Source organism: Leptonychotes weddellii, chromosome 3 (assembly GCF_054177405.1).
Source record: "Leptonychotes weddellii isolate Sample4059 chromosome 3, ASM5417740v2, whole genome shotgun sequence".
Taxonomy (NCBI): domain Eukaryota; kingdom Metazoa; phylum Chordata; class Mammalia; order Carnivora; family Phocidae; genus Leptonychotes; species Leptonychotes weddellii.
Window position 1 is genome coordinate 37,415,727 of NC_138371.1, and position 13,992 is coordinate 37,429,718.

Consider the following 13,992-nt stretch of genomic DNA (forward strand, 5'->3'; position numbering starts at 1 on the left):
TTTACTTCATATCTAAAAGCCTCCAGTGATGTAGATTTTTTTCTGATTTTTCAGAGGTCCAAAAGCTTAGAAAAGATAAATATTTTTCCTAAGATCATACAGCAAATAAGTTTTAAACCAGATTGCAAACCAGATTTACTTGACTGTGAAGTTCATTTCTTTAAATAGAATTTTTTAATAGAATTCTGACTCCCCTTATTATGTGTTCTAGTTCTGTTTGATTAGTAGAACAATTATGCATTAAGTTGTCTTCAACACAATTGCTTTTACTCAAATTCAAACACTTAATGCAAAACTTATTTTTAAACCTCTTATTTTTATATCGCTAAATAGATTGATCTGGTTGTCTTCTCTCCTCCCACCCTGTGCTAGTATTTACATTGACTGCATTAACTTTAAAAGCATGACTTTTCAGTTTAACTCTGTAACGATAATGCTGTGGTTGTAAGCCTCATTATTTTTTTCACAAATCAAATCTATTTAATAAAAACAAGTTTAATTACATTCAGTTATTGTATAAACAGCTAATAATAACCAAAATAATAATTTAAATATTTTAATATCCATAATAAATATTTCAAACAGAAAAATAATAAATCCTATCCAGAACTCAGTTTTGGATAATTGTTTAATATGTATATCATTTATGAGGAGATTAAACAATTTAGAAAGCATGTAAATCCAGTAATTTACTGCATATGGATAATATTTGTCAGTATTATTATTAAGGTAAGTATACTTTTTTTTTCTTAAAGAAAAACATATATACATGAATAATTTTTTAAAAAGAGTATTTTTAGGACTCCTGGGTGGCTCAGTCAGTTGAGCATCTGCCTTCAGCTCAGGTCATGATCCCAGGGTCCTGGGATGGAGCCCCAAATCGCATTGGGCTCCCTGCTAGGCAGGGGGGTCTGCTCCTCCCTCTCCCCATGCCCCTCCTCCCTGCTTGTGCTCTCTCTCTCAAATAAATAAAAAAAGTTAAAAATAAAAAGAGTACTTTTAAGCAAACATATTTTATTACAATTAACCAACCCCCGAAGTTTGTTCATAACTACTTACAATCTCTCCAGAAAACTTAAAGCCATTTCAGAAAATATATGATAAGGATAAAGATAGAAAAAGGCAATTTATCCTGTTTTCCATGGACTTTTTCTAATATTGAAAATGATTATTTTTGCTGAAACTCAGACCTGAAATTTATAGCAGAATAAATGAGATAATTTTATTTCATTGACAGACTAAAATATCATTGACTGGCTGATAGTATAAAATAAATTATGTTTTTCCCAAGATTTTACCTTTTTAAAGTTCCTTGAAAAACTTCTTTAATAATACACCTTTGAAAATGGCTTAAGGTAAAATAAAATATATTTTACTGTGAAGGATTGCTGAATTTTATTGTGTGAGAAATATCATTGAGTTAAAGATGTTACGTGTACTATGAGATATAGGTTTTGTTTTGGGTTTTGCTTATCTGAACAGGACACATTTGGATCAAGAGCCCATTTTTTAAAAATAGATACTTCTAAGGAAAGCTGGGAAAATGTAATGTGTTCTAGAAATGATCAGAAGTTGTGAAGCTTGAGTGTAGAGAGTAGTGATGCCTCTGGAGCCTATAATCATTATAGGTCATTGAAAGAATGAGTACTTTATTCATTTTAATGAGGATTCCATAATATTATTTAATCAAAGTAGTAATTTAATCAATTTATATTTTTAATAGGATACTGGTCAGTATTGTAAGATCCAGTTTAAATGGAAGGCACAGGCAAGGTTGGAAAAAAATTATTTCACTAGGCCATGTGAGGAACAGTGGTAGTTTGGATTGGGAGGAGGTGGCGGTGCAGATAGAAATTGGAGAACAGAACTGAGACATATAAAGTTTCTGCTAGCTGAAGTTGGTGATTTACTGTATATCAGTAGATGAATAATAGATATGAAGAGAGAAATCAAGAATGAATACTCTATTACTAGTTTTAGCAACTGGATAACTGATGGCATAAATTACTGATATGAACAAGACTTAAGGAAGAAATGGTTTTACACACACACAAATTTTCTGAACAATTTACATACTGCTAAGTTATATAAGCCAGTCTGAAAACTCTATCTGCTAGGTATTACAAACTTCATGGCATTCTGGAAAAGGAAAAACTGTAGGTATAGTAAAAAGATCAGTGGCTGCGAGAGTTTTAGACTGAAGGATGGAGGGATGAATTGGTGGAGGACAGGAGATTTTAAGAACACTGAACTATTTTGTATGATATTGTAATGGTGGACACATGTCATTCACATTTGTTAAAACCCATAAAAGGTACAACACAAAGAGAGAGCCTTAAGGTAAACTATGGAGTTTAGCTAGTAATCATGTATCAATATTGGCTTATTAATTATAACTAATGTACCTCATTACTGCAAGATGTTAATAGTAATGTAAACCCAGATGGAGGAGTAGTGGGAATATTGGAACTCTCTGCACTTTCTGCTCAATTTTTCTGTAAACATAAAGCTGCTCAATAAATAAAATCTGTTAGTCAAAAACATATGATACATCACAAAAGGTGAATTTATGCTACTTCATAATAACACTAATAAAATATCCTAAACATTTTTAAATATTTAAATATTTATTTGAGAGAGAAGTAGCAAGAGAGAGAGCATGAGCATGGGGGAAAGGGAGAGCAGACTCCCTGCTGCATAGGGAGCCCGACTTGGGACCCTGGGATCATGACCTGAACTGAAGACAGATGCTTAACCAACTGAGCCACCCAGGGGCCCTATTCTAAATATTATTGTAACTAAATCTACTGTACCAATATTACAGTCCTCGGAAGAAGTTATGATAACAGTTCCAGCTTGATATATTACTTCACTTTTTAGGTACCAGTAAAAAAATGAAAAGAAACAGCACTGCAAAGCATTTCTTTTTAGCAATGATTCTTCCAGATTATTCTGAGTACATTCTCATTTTCTTTGAACTAGAGGAGATATTTCTATAATATCAATGTAATCCTGTAGGCTGCAGAATGTAATAAAAACTGATATCCATGAATAGACATTTTAATAGGATAAATTAATTTGAATGATCTCTCAACTATTTCTTTTCTTTTTCTTCTTTGATATCCAATAATAGGGAGCATATTGTTTTGAAATATTGAGTGCCAGAGGGAGTTTTAATAAACATCATTTAATTATCTATTTCCATGATTATCAAGAAGGAAATGAAGCCAAGTTTACTGACATATTTTCAGTTTTATGATAAAAAAGAAAACTTTACTTTGTAATATTTATTGATATAGAAAACTGCATATTTCATATTTTTATAATTAAGCATAGATACTGTTTTATGAGTACTTTCAGGCCTTTATAGGAAATGACTGACAGTAATAAGGGAATTTAAACCTCTTGCTTTCCTTCCAAATTATTTGAACTTTGTTTTGCATGTTCTTTGTAGTCAATAACTAGCAGCACAGTCTTAGAAAACTTATGGAGATGGTGGAGATGTTCCATATCCTCACTGATCAATACAGTAGCTCCTAGCCATATGTAGCAATTGAGCACATGAATTGCTTGTATGACTGAGAAACTGAATTTTTAATTTAATGTAATTAGTTTGAATTTAAATAGGACTGCACAGGTAAGAAATGAAGAGATTAACATTTTTGCATTTCTTTGAGCCACATCAATCCTGAAAAATAAACATTACATATCCATAAATTATCACTGTAACTGGTATTATGCACTTACTGTTGATGTTATACTGTGAGGTTTGGGATGTTTTAATTGTTATTAATCAAGAACATAGTGCTTTTAAGAAGATAGCCTTGAAGGGGCACCTGGGTGGCTCAGTCGGTTAAGTGTCTGCCTTCAGCTTGGGTCATGATCCCAGGGTCCTGGGATCGAGCCCCGCATCAGGCTCTCGGCTCAGCGGGAAGCCTGCTTCTCCCTCTCCCACTCTCCCTGCTTGTGTTCCCTCTCTCTCTGTGTCTCTCTCTGTCAAATAAGTAAATAAAATCTTAAAAAAAAAAAAAAGAAGAGAGCCTTGAATAAATGAGAGCTATTCAAGAAGATTACCAAGAGATAATAAAACAAACGGGGTCAGTCTCTTAAAAAAAATAAAAAATAACAAGTAAATATTTTACTTAAGGAGAAGTTTTCCAAAAGTAAGCAAAATCTTTTTCATTTTAAAAATGGTCACTGAAATTAATGATTTCAGTTAGTTTACTATATCTATATCTAAACTCATTTAATTTTCACATATATTTATGAGGTGGATGCAATTATTCCCATTTATGAATGGGCTTATTGAAGTTGAATGAGTTTTAGTAAATTAGGCAACTGTTAAGTAGCTGAGTTGGGATTTTTACCTATATTGGTTTGTATACAAAGTATTCTTTCATATGCTATCTATAAGAAAAACAAATTCTTTGAATAAAGAGTACTAACTCACACCTCAAAAAAACCTGTTGTATTAATTTACCAGGGCTGCCATAACAAAATACCACAGACTGGATGGCTTAAACATCAGAAACTTATTTTCTCATGGTTCTGGAGGCTGAAAGTCCAAGACCAAGGTGTCAGCAGGCTTGGTTTGTCCTGAAACCTTTCTCCTTGGCTTATAAATGGCTGCCCTATTTTCCACCTTTTAATATGGTCATTCTTGGTGTCTCTCTGTGAGTCCTAATTAAATTTTCTTATAAGGACACACATCATATTAGATTAGGGGCTACTCTAATGACTTCATTTTAACTTACTGTCTCCAAATACAGTCATAATGAGGTACTTGGGATTAGTGCTTCAACACATGTATTTTGAGAGGACATAATTCACCCCAAAACACCTATGTAAAACTAAACTGAACTATTATTGTTTGAAATATATTAAGAAACACCACTATAATTTTTATTTAAAACAATAGATTCTATAAAATATATGAGAATTATCGAACAGAGATAAGCAGCAGAGTTAATAATAAATCATTTCAATGTAAATATTTCTAGAAAAGTAAATCATAAATTTGCCTAAGTTGATAGAATGATATTCATTCTCTTAGAATAACTGGTTGTTACCTGTCTGATGATTTGTAGGATATTTTAAAGAAATGAAATACATTTAAAAAAAACCCCATAATTTTCTCCTTGTAAAGATGCTTAGATGACTTATTTGGTGAAAAAATAAAATGAAGAAAAAATAGTATCCAAATTGTTTTAATTTGAATGACATTTTCAGGAGCTGGGAATACTTGCAGACAGTTTAATCTCTTAAATACTTGAAATATTTTCTTTGAAATTGTGTTTATATTGCTTACTTTCTATGTAAAACATGTTATCTTGCTAGAAGACTGATAAGTTAACTCAGATAGTATCTGAATTATTATAGATTCTGAAATGATTCTAATTGAATTAATATAAATTCACCAAGACCAGAAACAAGAGGATGAGTAAGGATGCACAAAACTGTAGGTACACAAGAACAGGATTAACGTGATAAAAAGAAATGGGGCAAGTCATTGTAAACTAATACCATGAACAACTGGAAATAGTTGTAGTAACCATATAATGGGATCAGGCTTAGGTTGAACCTAAGGAATTTTACAGATCAGAACAGAGAAATAGAAAATAAAAAATAGTTTTGGTTTACTTTGTTTAAACATATTCTTTCTGATAACATTGTACTAAGAAAAAAATCAAGCATGTAGAGACTACTAATTGTTAAGTACATTAGTAAGTATAATTTATAAAAAATTGTTACAATAACATAAAGCATTCTGAACACTGTATCTTAAGGGCTTCCACATTTATGTCTTAAAGATCTGAAAAAAATATTTTTGATATTTACTCCTTAAAATCATTGATTTATGACTAACAGCATCAAATCAAAGTCTCATCTAACAATAAAGAAAATGAAAAGGCATAATGTTTAATAAAATAGTCCATTTATTACAGTATCTTCAGAAAAAAGAAGTCTACATCCTGCTGAAAGTAAATCTTCAGTAAATAGTAGGCGGTACCACCTTGTACTACTGCTATTTTTAGTTATCAATAAAAGAATCCAAACAATCCCATCAGAACAAAGCAGATGTGTAAGCTTGAAGTAGTGAATTTGGAGGACATTTATTGTAATATAAGGATCATATTACGATTTAAGCTGCCCATGTATAAAATTGCTTTATTTTTGCATTTTCTGAATGAAGAGCACGATTTGATAAACTATTTTTAGTTCCCATTTATATTTCACATGAACACTTTTAGAGTTCTTGCTAATAGAAATAATACATTACCTAAAATACAAGAAAACGCTAAAAAATAATTTATCATTATTTTGATGTTCTTACCATTTCTTTTATTTATTCTTCTGAAGACAAGTACTTAAAATATGCATCATTATCCAAATTTTTGTTCTCTTAGTTCCCTAATTTGAGCAAACCTCTGGTTCTTTCAAGAAACCTATTTAGCCTCTGATGAATTCCAGGATCTTTGCCACATGCTGCAAAATAAATAAAAAGTAGAATTTTTTTTTAAACATTGATTTTACAGTAGTTAGTGCAAATGGCAGCTTTAAGTTAATATTACAATGTGGTGAGTAAAACAATAATGTGAATAAAGTGTGGAGGGAATGGTGGATAGAGAGAGTAATCATCTCTCTGTCTCTGGAGGAAATTTTATGTTAAGTTTGGGATTTAAAGAAAGAATAAATTATATAGGATTGATGAATCACAGACCTGTACCCCTGAAACAAATAATACATTATGTGTTAATTAATTGAATTTAAATTTAAAAAAGTAAAAAAAAAAAATTAACATAAAGCTCATTTAAAGTAATAAGAACAGGTAGAGCATCAAGAAAGTGTATATCCTATAAGGGAAACTTTGGGTGTATTACTAATAGAAACTGAAGAGGTGGTTGAAGATGATGCTAAAATAGTAATTTGGAGCCAGATATGTCAGTTTCTTTTTGTCAGTCTAGTCAGTTTGGATTTCATCTTGTAGCCATTCAATAGACGGTTTTAACCAGAAAGTGAGTGTCGTAGTGAGGAAAGGTAAAACATTAGAAGATATATGGGAATGGGGAAGAAACTAGTAGCAGAGACTGGTTGAAGAGGTATTATAACATCCCAGGTGAGAAGTAAAGACAGCAGCTTCATTAAATCAAGAGAAGAAAAGCTAGATTCAAGCAATAACTGAGAGTTAAAAATCAGCATGGTATGAGTGACAGCTGAATGGCAGAAGTGTAAGGGAATAAGAACTCGAAGACAAATACAAAGTTTTCAGTTTCAAAAATTGGGTAGATGGAGATGCCGCTAACAGGAATAAGATATTAAGATAATGTGGGTAAGAAACAAGGTGATGCAGTGAAAAGATACTAGAGTTTTAATGTGAAAATTCTGAATTACCAAAAATAGAGAGATGAATAAATATATGTAGATGTAGTCAAAGCTATGCATGTCAATTTGATCAATGAGTGAATTATAATATAAAATTTTATGCATGTTTTTAAAAGCATGTGATAATACGTTATTTTCTAAAGTGGATAATAATGCCTTTTGTATTCCTTTATATGCAGCATTAATTTTTTTTAACAAACTCTTTGTTAGAATTATGTAAGAATAAAACCTATTTTAATATACGTTCAAATTTGGAGCACCTGAGTGGCTCAATTGGTTATGTGTCTGCCTTTGGCTCAGGTCATGGTCCTGGGGTCCTGGGATTGAGTCCCATGTGGGGCTCCCACCTCAGCAGGGAGCCTGTTTCTCCCTCTCCCCCCTGCTGGTGCTCTCTCACTATTCTCTCTCCCTCAAATAAATAAAAAAATCTTTTGTAAAAAAATATATATATGTTCAAATTTTCACAAATTCACCAACTGGTTTCACCAACCGGTTCTAGGATTAACTTACTACACATAGACTGGATAATATAAATCATACTTTGTATAATTTAGTAATAAGATTTATTTTAATAACCATATGTATTTCAGATGTTAAAAAATGGTCTTCTACGTTTTAGCAGACGATTTCATCATGATTTTTAATAGAAATATTTAGTTGAAAGTAGCGTTGTTTGTTTTGTCAAATTCATAATAGATTACGCTAGTCCAAGTGAGGTTAAATTTCTGCCCTTAAACTTTTTTGCTGCCTCTCTGTCACACTTTAAATTCTCTAAAAGTAGAAATATTAGGAAGAGTGAGTACATATTTGTAAAATTGAACCATATATACAGCCATTTGTGTCTTTTTGGGGCTGACCCTGTCTGACACTATGGCTGCTTCCAGCACATACTTAACTTACTCATTTTCCTTAGTGCTGATGAACCCCTCAGAGAGTCAGCTGCTCTTTCTTTCAGCCCTCAGCTGGTGACATGCAATGTCTTTTTGTAATGTGCGTAGGACAAGATCTCGTACAACAGAATCTGCCAACCTGCCAACCACCACTTTCAACACCCTTCCCCCGACTCGAGGCTGTATGATATCAGAAACATCTTCTTCCCTGCCACATGTATCCTGCAGGGATGGCAGTGAGAAATCTTCATGGAACAAGGGACAATACCACCATTTGAATTGTTCTTCCCAGCCTGGTGGCATGGACCACATTTGCTAAAGGCCAACGCTAACCTAGAGTTGAGAAGCAGAATTTCTCTCTCCTATTCACCAATATCCACAAACTTTGTAAGGGAAACTCCTCATTTTTCTTTCTTTGCACTCTTCTGAATTCATTCTGAGAAGTTAATGATCAAAGAGTCTGTATTACTTCTGAAATGCCGTGCTTATTTCAATTCTGATTCTCTTCCTTCCCCTCTCCAGATCTTGTTTTATGAAGAGGAGGCAGTTAAGTCTCTCTCTCTCTCCTTTGTCTTCCATGCAAATCATTTACTTTTTACATTAGCAGTTTAATTTTTTAAAGATTTTATTTATTTGAGAGAGAGCGAGAGAGAGCACATGAGCTGAGGGAGAGGCAGATGGAGAGGGAGAGGCAGAATCCCCTCTGAGCTGGGAGCCCCATGCAGGGCTCCATCCCAGGACCCTGGGATCATGACCTGAGCCAAAGGCAGATGCTTAACCGACTGAGCCATCCAGGCATCCTTAAATTAGCAGTTTAGTTGGATACTTCACTCTTTAGCAGTGGGCTGTCTCCAAAGGAAGGAATGCCCCTCAACTTATTGGTCAGATGAGAGAAATTCAGAAAAGATATCCAGTAAAGCAGAAAATGCCCCATTCCTAAAATCTTTGAAATGTCATTGTTGTAGACTGGAAAGACTACTAGGTCAGTAATCAAGAGGTCTGTGCTCATTTTATTACCAAATGGTCATCTCAGGTTGGGCAAATTACACTCTCAGGGCTTTGTTTTCCTCTCTTATAAAGTGTAAAAGAGAAGATACATATTGAATGAAATTTGAACTCTCTTTTGTTTCTATGAGGTCATGACATAAAATGAAGTGAATGTTATTCAATTATTTTACTATTTAAAATAATTTCCCCTTTGATATTCATAAATGTTCATTCTTTTCTGAATTTCATAATTAATAAATTCAATCTTCATAACACATGAAAATTTTATTAATTTTATAAGTATTTAAAATATGGAGAATTTTATGATAGTGATAATTAACATGGGAAAGAAAATAGCACTGTATGTACACACTAACAGGAAAACTGATGAATATTTTGTGCTGTCTTCAAAATTATCTATTAGGGCATGCATTCATTGGACCTAAGGAAGTAATGCCCAAATGCTATTTGCTGTAATTTTGTGGCTTGAACAAAAAATTCATAGAGCAATAAGGAAAGACATAATCACAGAGCTAGTTAAGTCATAAATTAGGGCAGTTGAAAAGCCAGATGAGTTTTTTGTTCAATAAAAGAACAATTCCTTCAATAAATGAAGTTAGAGGATGATTCATTTTAAAATTATTTACCGTTTGTGCTTTAAAAAATATTTATTAATCAGTCACCATCTGCTTGCTAGGCACTGTTAGAAGCACGGAGAACAGAACAGAATGCTGTTGCTATAAAGAAGCTCACCTATTAGTGGAAAGACAGACATATTGAGAGACAAAGGAGTGTAAAAAAATACCTGAAAAATCTACAAGGGAGCAGATAGGTACCTGATTCATTTAGCTTGGGCTAAGGAAACTGCAAAAATTTGGTAACTCAATTGAATTAAATTATCTAATAATCATAATGGCAGTGGAAATTTCAGAAGATTGGAGGTGGGGCTATGGAATAGGCAATGAATCAGTGCAGGGAGAATGTCAATGTAGGGAAAAGCCTAGAGGTAAGAAGGGCTTTTTGGAGGCTGCAGGTAGTTTTGAATAGTTCAGTTGGATGTATATATGGAATGAAGAGCAACAGGGAAATAAATAAGATTGTAGTGGTGAGTAGTAACCAAATTAACTCTGTAACCAATTACATTGATGTTGCAATCTTTTTTGGCCAGTCCTTTCAGCCATTTGTCAGTTACCTTCTCTGGCCTCAGAACATCATAGGAAGTGGGTGTGCTTCTTTCTCACTCACAGAACTCCTAATTTTATGATGCACCCTTTAGTTTGAAAACATTGATAGAATAAATAAAACTAAGCTCTTATAAACACCAGAAGTATCATAGTGAAAGACCAAGGTTAACCAATAAATATGTAGTTAGAGTTGAGAAGAGAATAGACCTCATTTTCTCATAATTACTAACACAGACTTTTTCATTGTGAATGTTACTTCATTGAGCATCCCTATAGCTCTAGCACAGTACATTCGTGAATGCCTCCATATCTTTGCATGTGATTCTTCTGTTTTTCTTTCTTTTTTTTTTTTAATACAAAATGTTGTTGTACACGTTTGTCAGGGATAATAAATATATGGTACATGTGCTACCTTCCCTTTTTTCCACATTCAGAAGACTTTGCTATTACAACCTTAAACTGGTTCCTTCTGAGAATGAATGTGACTTGGAATCCTTAGAATACATTAAAGACAGCCTCTAATTTATCATATTTAGAATTAAACTAAAAATTCCTCTCTTCTCTTCTTGTGTTTATGTTAAGTACTACCTCTGTTTTGAGTCCCCATTTAAGGTGAATGATTCTAGTTGTTACTGAAGCTACACTGTTCTCCATTAATGTTGTACTAATAATCAGAACTTATTCCGGAGGGTTTTTTTCCCCATGTATATTTATCTTTTCCAAAGCAAAGAACACATTTCCCCCAAGGGCATTTGAAAACTTGCGTCTTGGTTATCCCATGCTCAGCACAATGGTGGTCATCAATCAGACAATAATTATCTTTTGATTGAGGTATAAATATTGCACAAACTTTTTATGCCTTGAAAAAACAGAAAAAAATACACAATTTATTAAATTAAAAAAAAGTATGAGATGAAGTCAAAAGTCACTGTCCTAAAGCAGCAGAAAATTAAAAACAAATATTTATGTTAAAATTATGTGATGTTTAAATCAACAATTCAAACCAAATCGTTTTTTTTTTCTTAATATAGATAAACTCCCAGTAGAAAGTACAGTTTGTGTATTAACAGTTACAGCTTTCTCTTGAGGGGAGAAGTTAGTTGGCCATATATGGGTTAAATATTGTTTTCACTGATTCAGAGAGAATAAAAATGGCTTTCTAGGAAGCCTGGAGTCAGAGTTCACTTTGGTCTTGGCCTCAGGTATGTTTTGGGAGTTGTAGAGATCCTGTCTTCAGATTCCTGACTTGGAGAATTTATCAAATATAAGAATACCATTCAATAAATAATACTCACCAAGCCTACACGTATCAATATATCTCTATAAGCTCCTTTCCCCCCATAGTTGCAGACTGCTTTCTCTTTCCGCAATAGGTTCTATATGCCATGCTGCCCTCCAAATTGAAGACTCTCCACTGCCAAGGGCTAAAGCCCAGGATGTCTTGCATTCTAAGCAAGGGCCTTCTGTGTTCTGGCTTACTTTACTCTCATCTGCTACCATTTATCCCTTTGCACTCCGTGTTCCAGCAAGAGTGTAGTAAGTCACAGGTCTTCCTTTGAACAGGCTTTCTGGTCTACATGCCCTTATCAGATTCTCTGTCTAGCAAATTGATAGTCTTTCTTAAAATCGCAGTACATCCACGACCTCCATGTTCCACCAGTATTTAATGAGGCCCTCTTCCTTCCTCCTTGTGGTGAGGGAATAATGAATCTCCCTCTGCTTTCCAGGTGTTAATCCACGTTCACCTTTATATTCCAATTCTAATATATTTTATTGCATTTATCTGGTTGCAAGTCTATCTATCCTATTAGACTATGATCATTTGATGTCAAGAACCGTGATTTACTCATCTGTGTTGCCAGTGGCAAGGACAGTAAACCTATATGCAGTGGATGTTCAATAAATGTTTCCAGAATTAATTCATAAACAGGACCAGTAAAATATACATCTACTACCAAGTTTTCTGCGCAGCAGGTGTGGTTTCCGAGATTCATTTTACCCCTTTTTAATGGGTGCATCTGAGGAATTAAAGCAAAGATGCTCTATTTTTTTTGTTTCCCATATTTTTTTTTCTTCCCTCCTTTCCCACTCCCCACCATTCAATTCATCCAACCTCAGAGAATTGGACACATCTCACAATAAAGGTGTATGTGCACATGCATATGGGAAAGATAATGATGTCACAGAAAAATTAGTATTCTTGCTTTTTTATATGCACAGATATATTTCTGTTATATGGAAAAAATCTTTTCAAAATGAATAATTACTATTTATTTGATACCAAATTAATTTATATAAAATAATGATACTTTCAGGCTCAGTCACTGACCTAAAACCTTTTATTTTTCATTTATCATTCTTTCTTTTCTTTTCCTTCTCTTTTTTTTTTTTAAGTAGGCTTTATGCCCAATGCGGGGCTTGAACTCATGACCCCAAGATCAAGAACTGCATGCTCTTATCGACTGAGCCAGCCAGGCATCCGCATTTGTCCTTATGTCTGATGTTGTATTTATATTTTGTATGCCCAGCTTAAACTGATGATTTTTTATCTTTATTAAATAATAACCTTCTTTCAAAATATGCCTGCACTTCATTATGAAAATGTTTCCAATGTCCCTTTAGGGAAGGAACACTAATGATGTGTTCAACAACTGCTTGGGATGATTTGAAGTAGAATGATACAAGGTTTGCGATCTAATGCAGGACAATGAAGTATTGCTCCGTTTATTGGACATGTAAAGTGCTTAGTGATCTTGATCGTAAAACAGGAAAAGAAAATTGGATCTTTGACATGAAAAGTATTTCACTTCCTTTTTCTATATATACAATGGCAGGTGTTTATTATTTGGTAAAAATCATTTCCGAATACTATTTTTAGCCCGAGAAGTACTATTTTGACCTCTAAAATGCCATGTTTTAGGGTAAAATGCCATTCACAATATGTTTTAATAAAAGTGATTCACCTTGGAAAAGGCAAGCATCTGTCAAATGTCTGGTCATGCACACCCTGAACAGAGCCCCTGATCAGAGCTCCTTTCAGCAATGCTTGAAAGTACAGTTGAAGAGGCAGAGAAGGAATTAAATGAGAATGCTCGTTTCTTTGATATTATCCTTACCTTAAATAAAATAAGTAGAAATAAAGCAAGCTTTGGATCAATTTTTCAGTTAAATGTACTGGAACTACTTAACATTTTCCATTTTATGAAGTTGTTCTGCCATTTCTTAATTTTTCTGTGGCGTATTAACAGCTAGAGATGTTTAGCATTTTTTATTAAACACATCCTGAAGAAAGAGCATACTTTTCACCTTCCATAAAAAGCTTAATATAGTTTAATGACTAATATTTTTGGATTGCTTAGTTTGCGGCAGAATATGCTAAGCACTTTATGGGTATTGGAAAATTTAAGGGACACCCCACAGGTGTTCACTGTTCATTTATCTCTTGATGCCAGGAACTGATGTGGAATCCCAACTCCATAGGACTGGCAGGAGGATCCACAGAGAGACCTGAAAATATGCAACCATTTTCTGTGAGTATAAATTTTTAT

At 33.5% G+C, this 13,992-nt stretch overlaps 1 long non-coding RNA gene across 1 annotated transcript in view; it reads right to left on the reverse strand.

Moving 5' to 3' along the window:
- Positions 1-3,972: 3,972 nt before the first annotated feature.
- LOC145720495 (uncharacterized) overlaps positions 3,973-13,992 on the reverse strand; it is a 313,100-nt gene continuing 303,080 nt past the window's right edge. The window contains exon 4 of the long non-coding RNA XR_014143447.1: positions 3,973-3,993. This is a non-coding gene — a long non-coding RNA (uncharacterized LOC145720495). The remainder of the gene's footprint in view (positions 3,994-13,992) is intronic.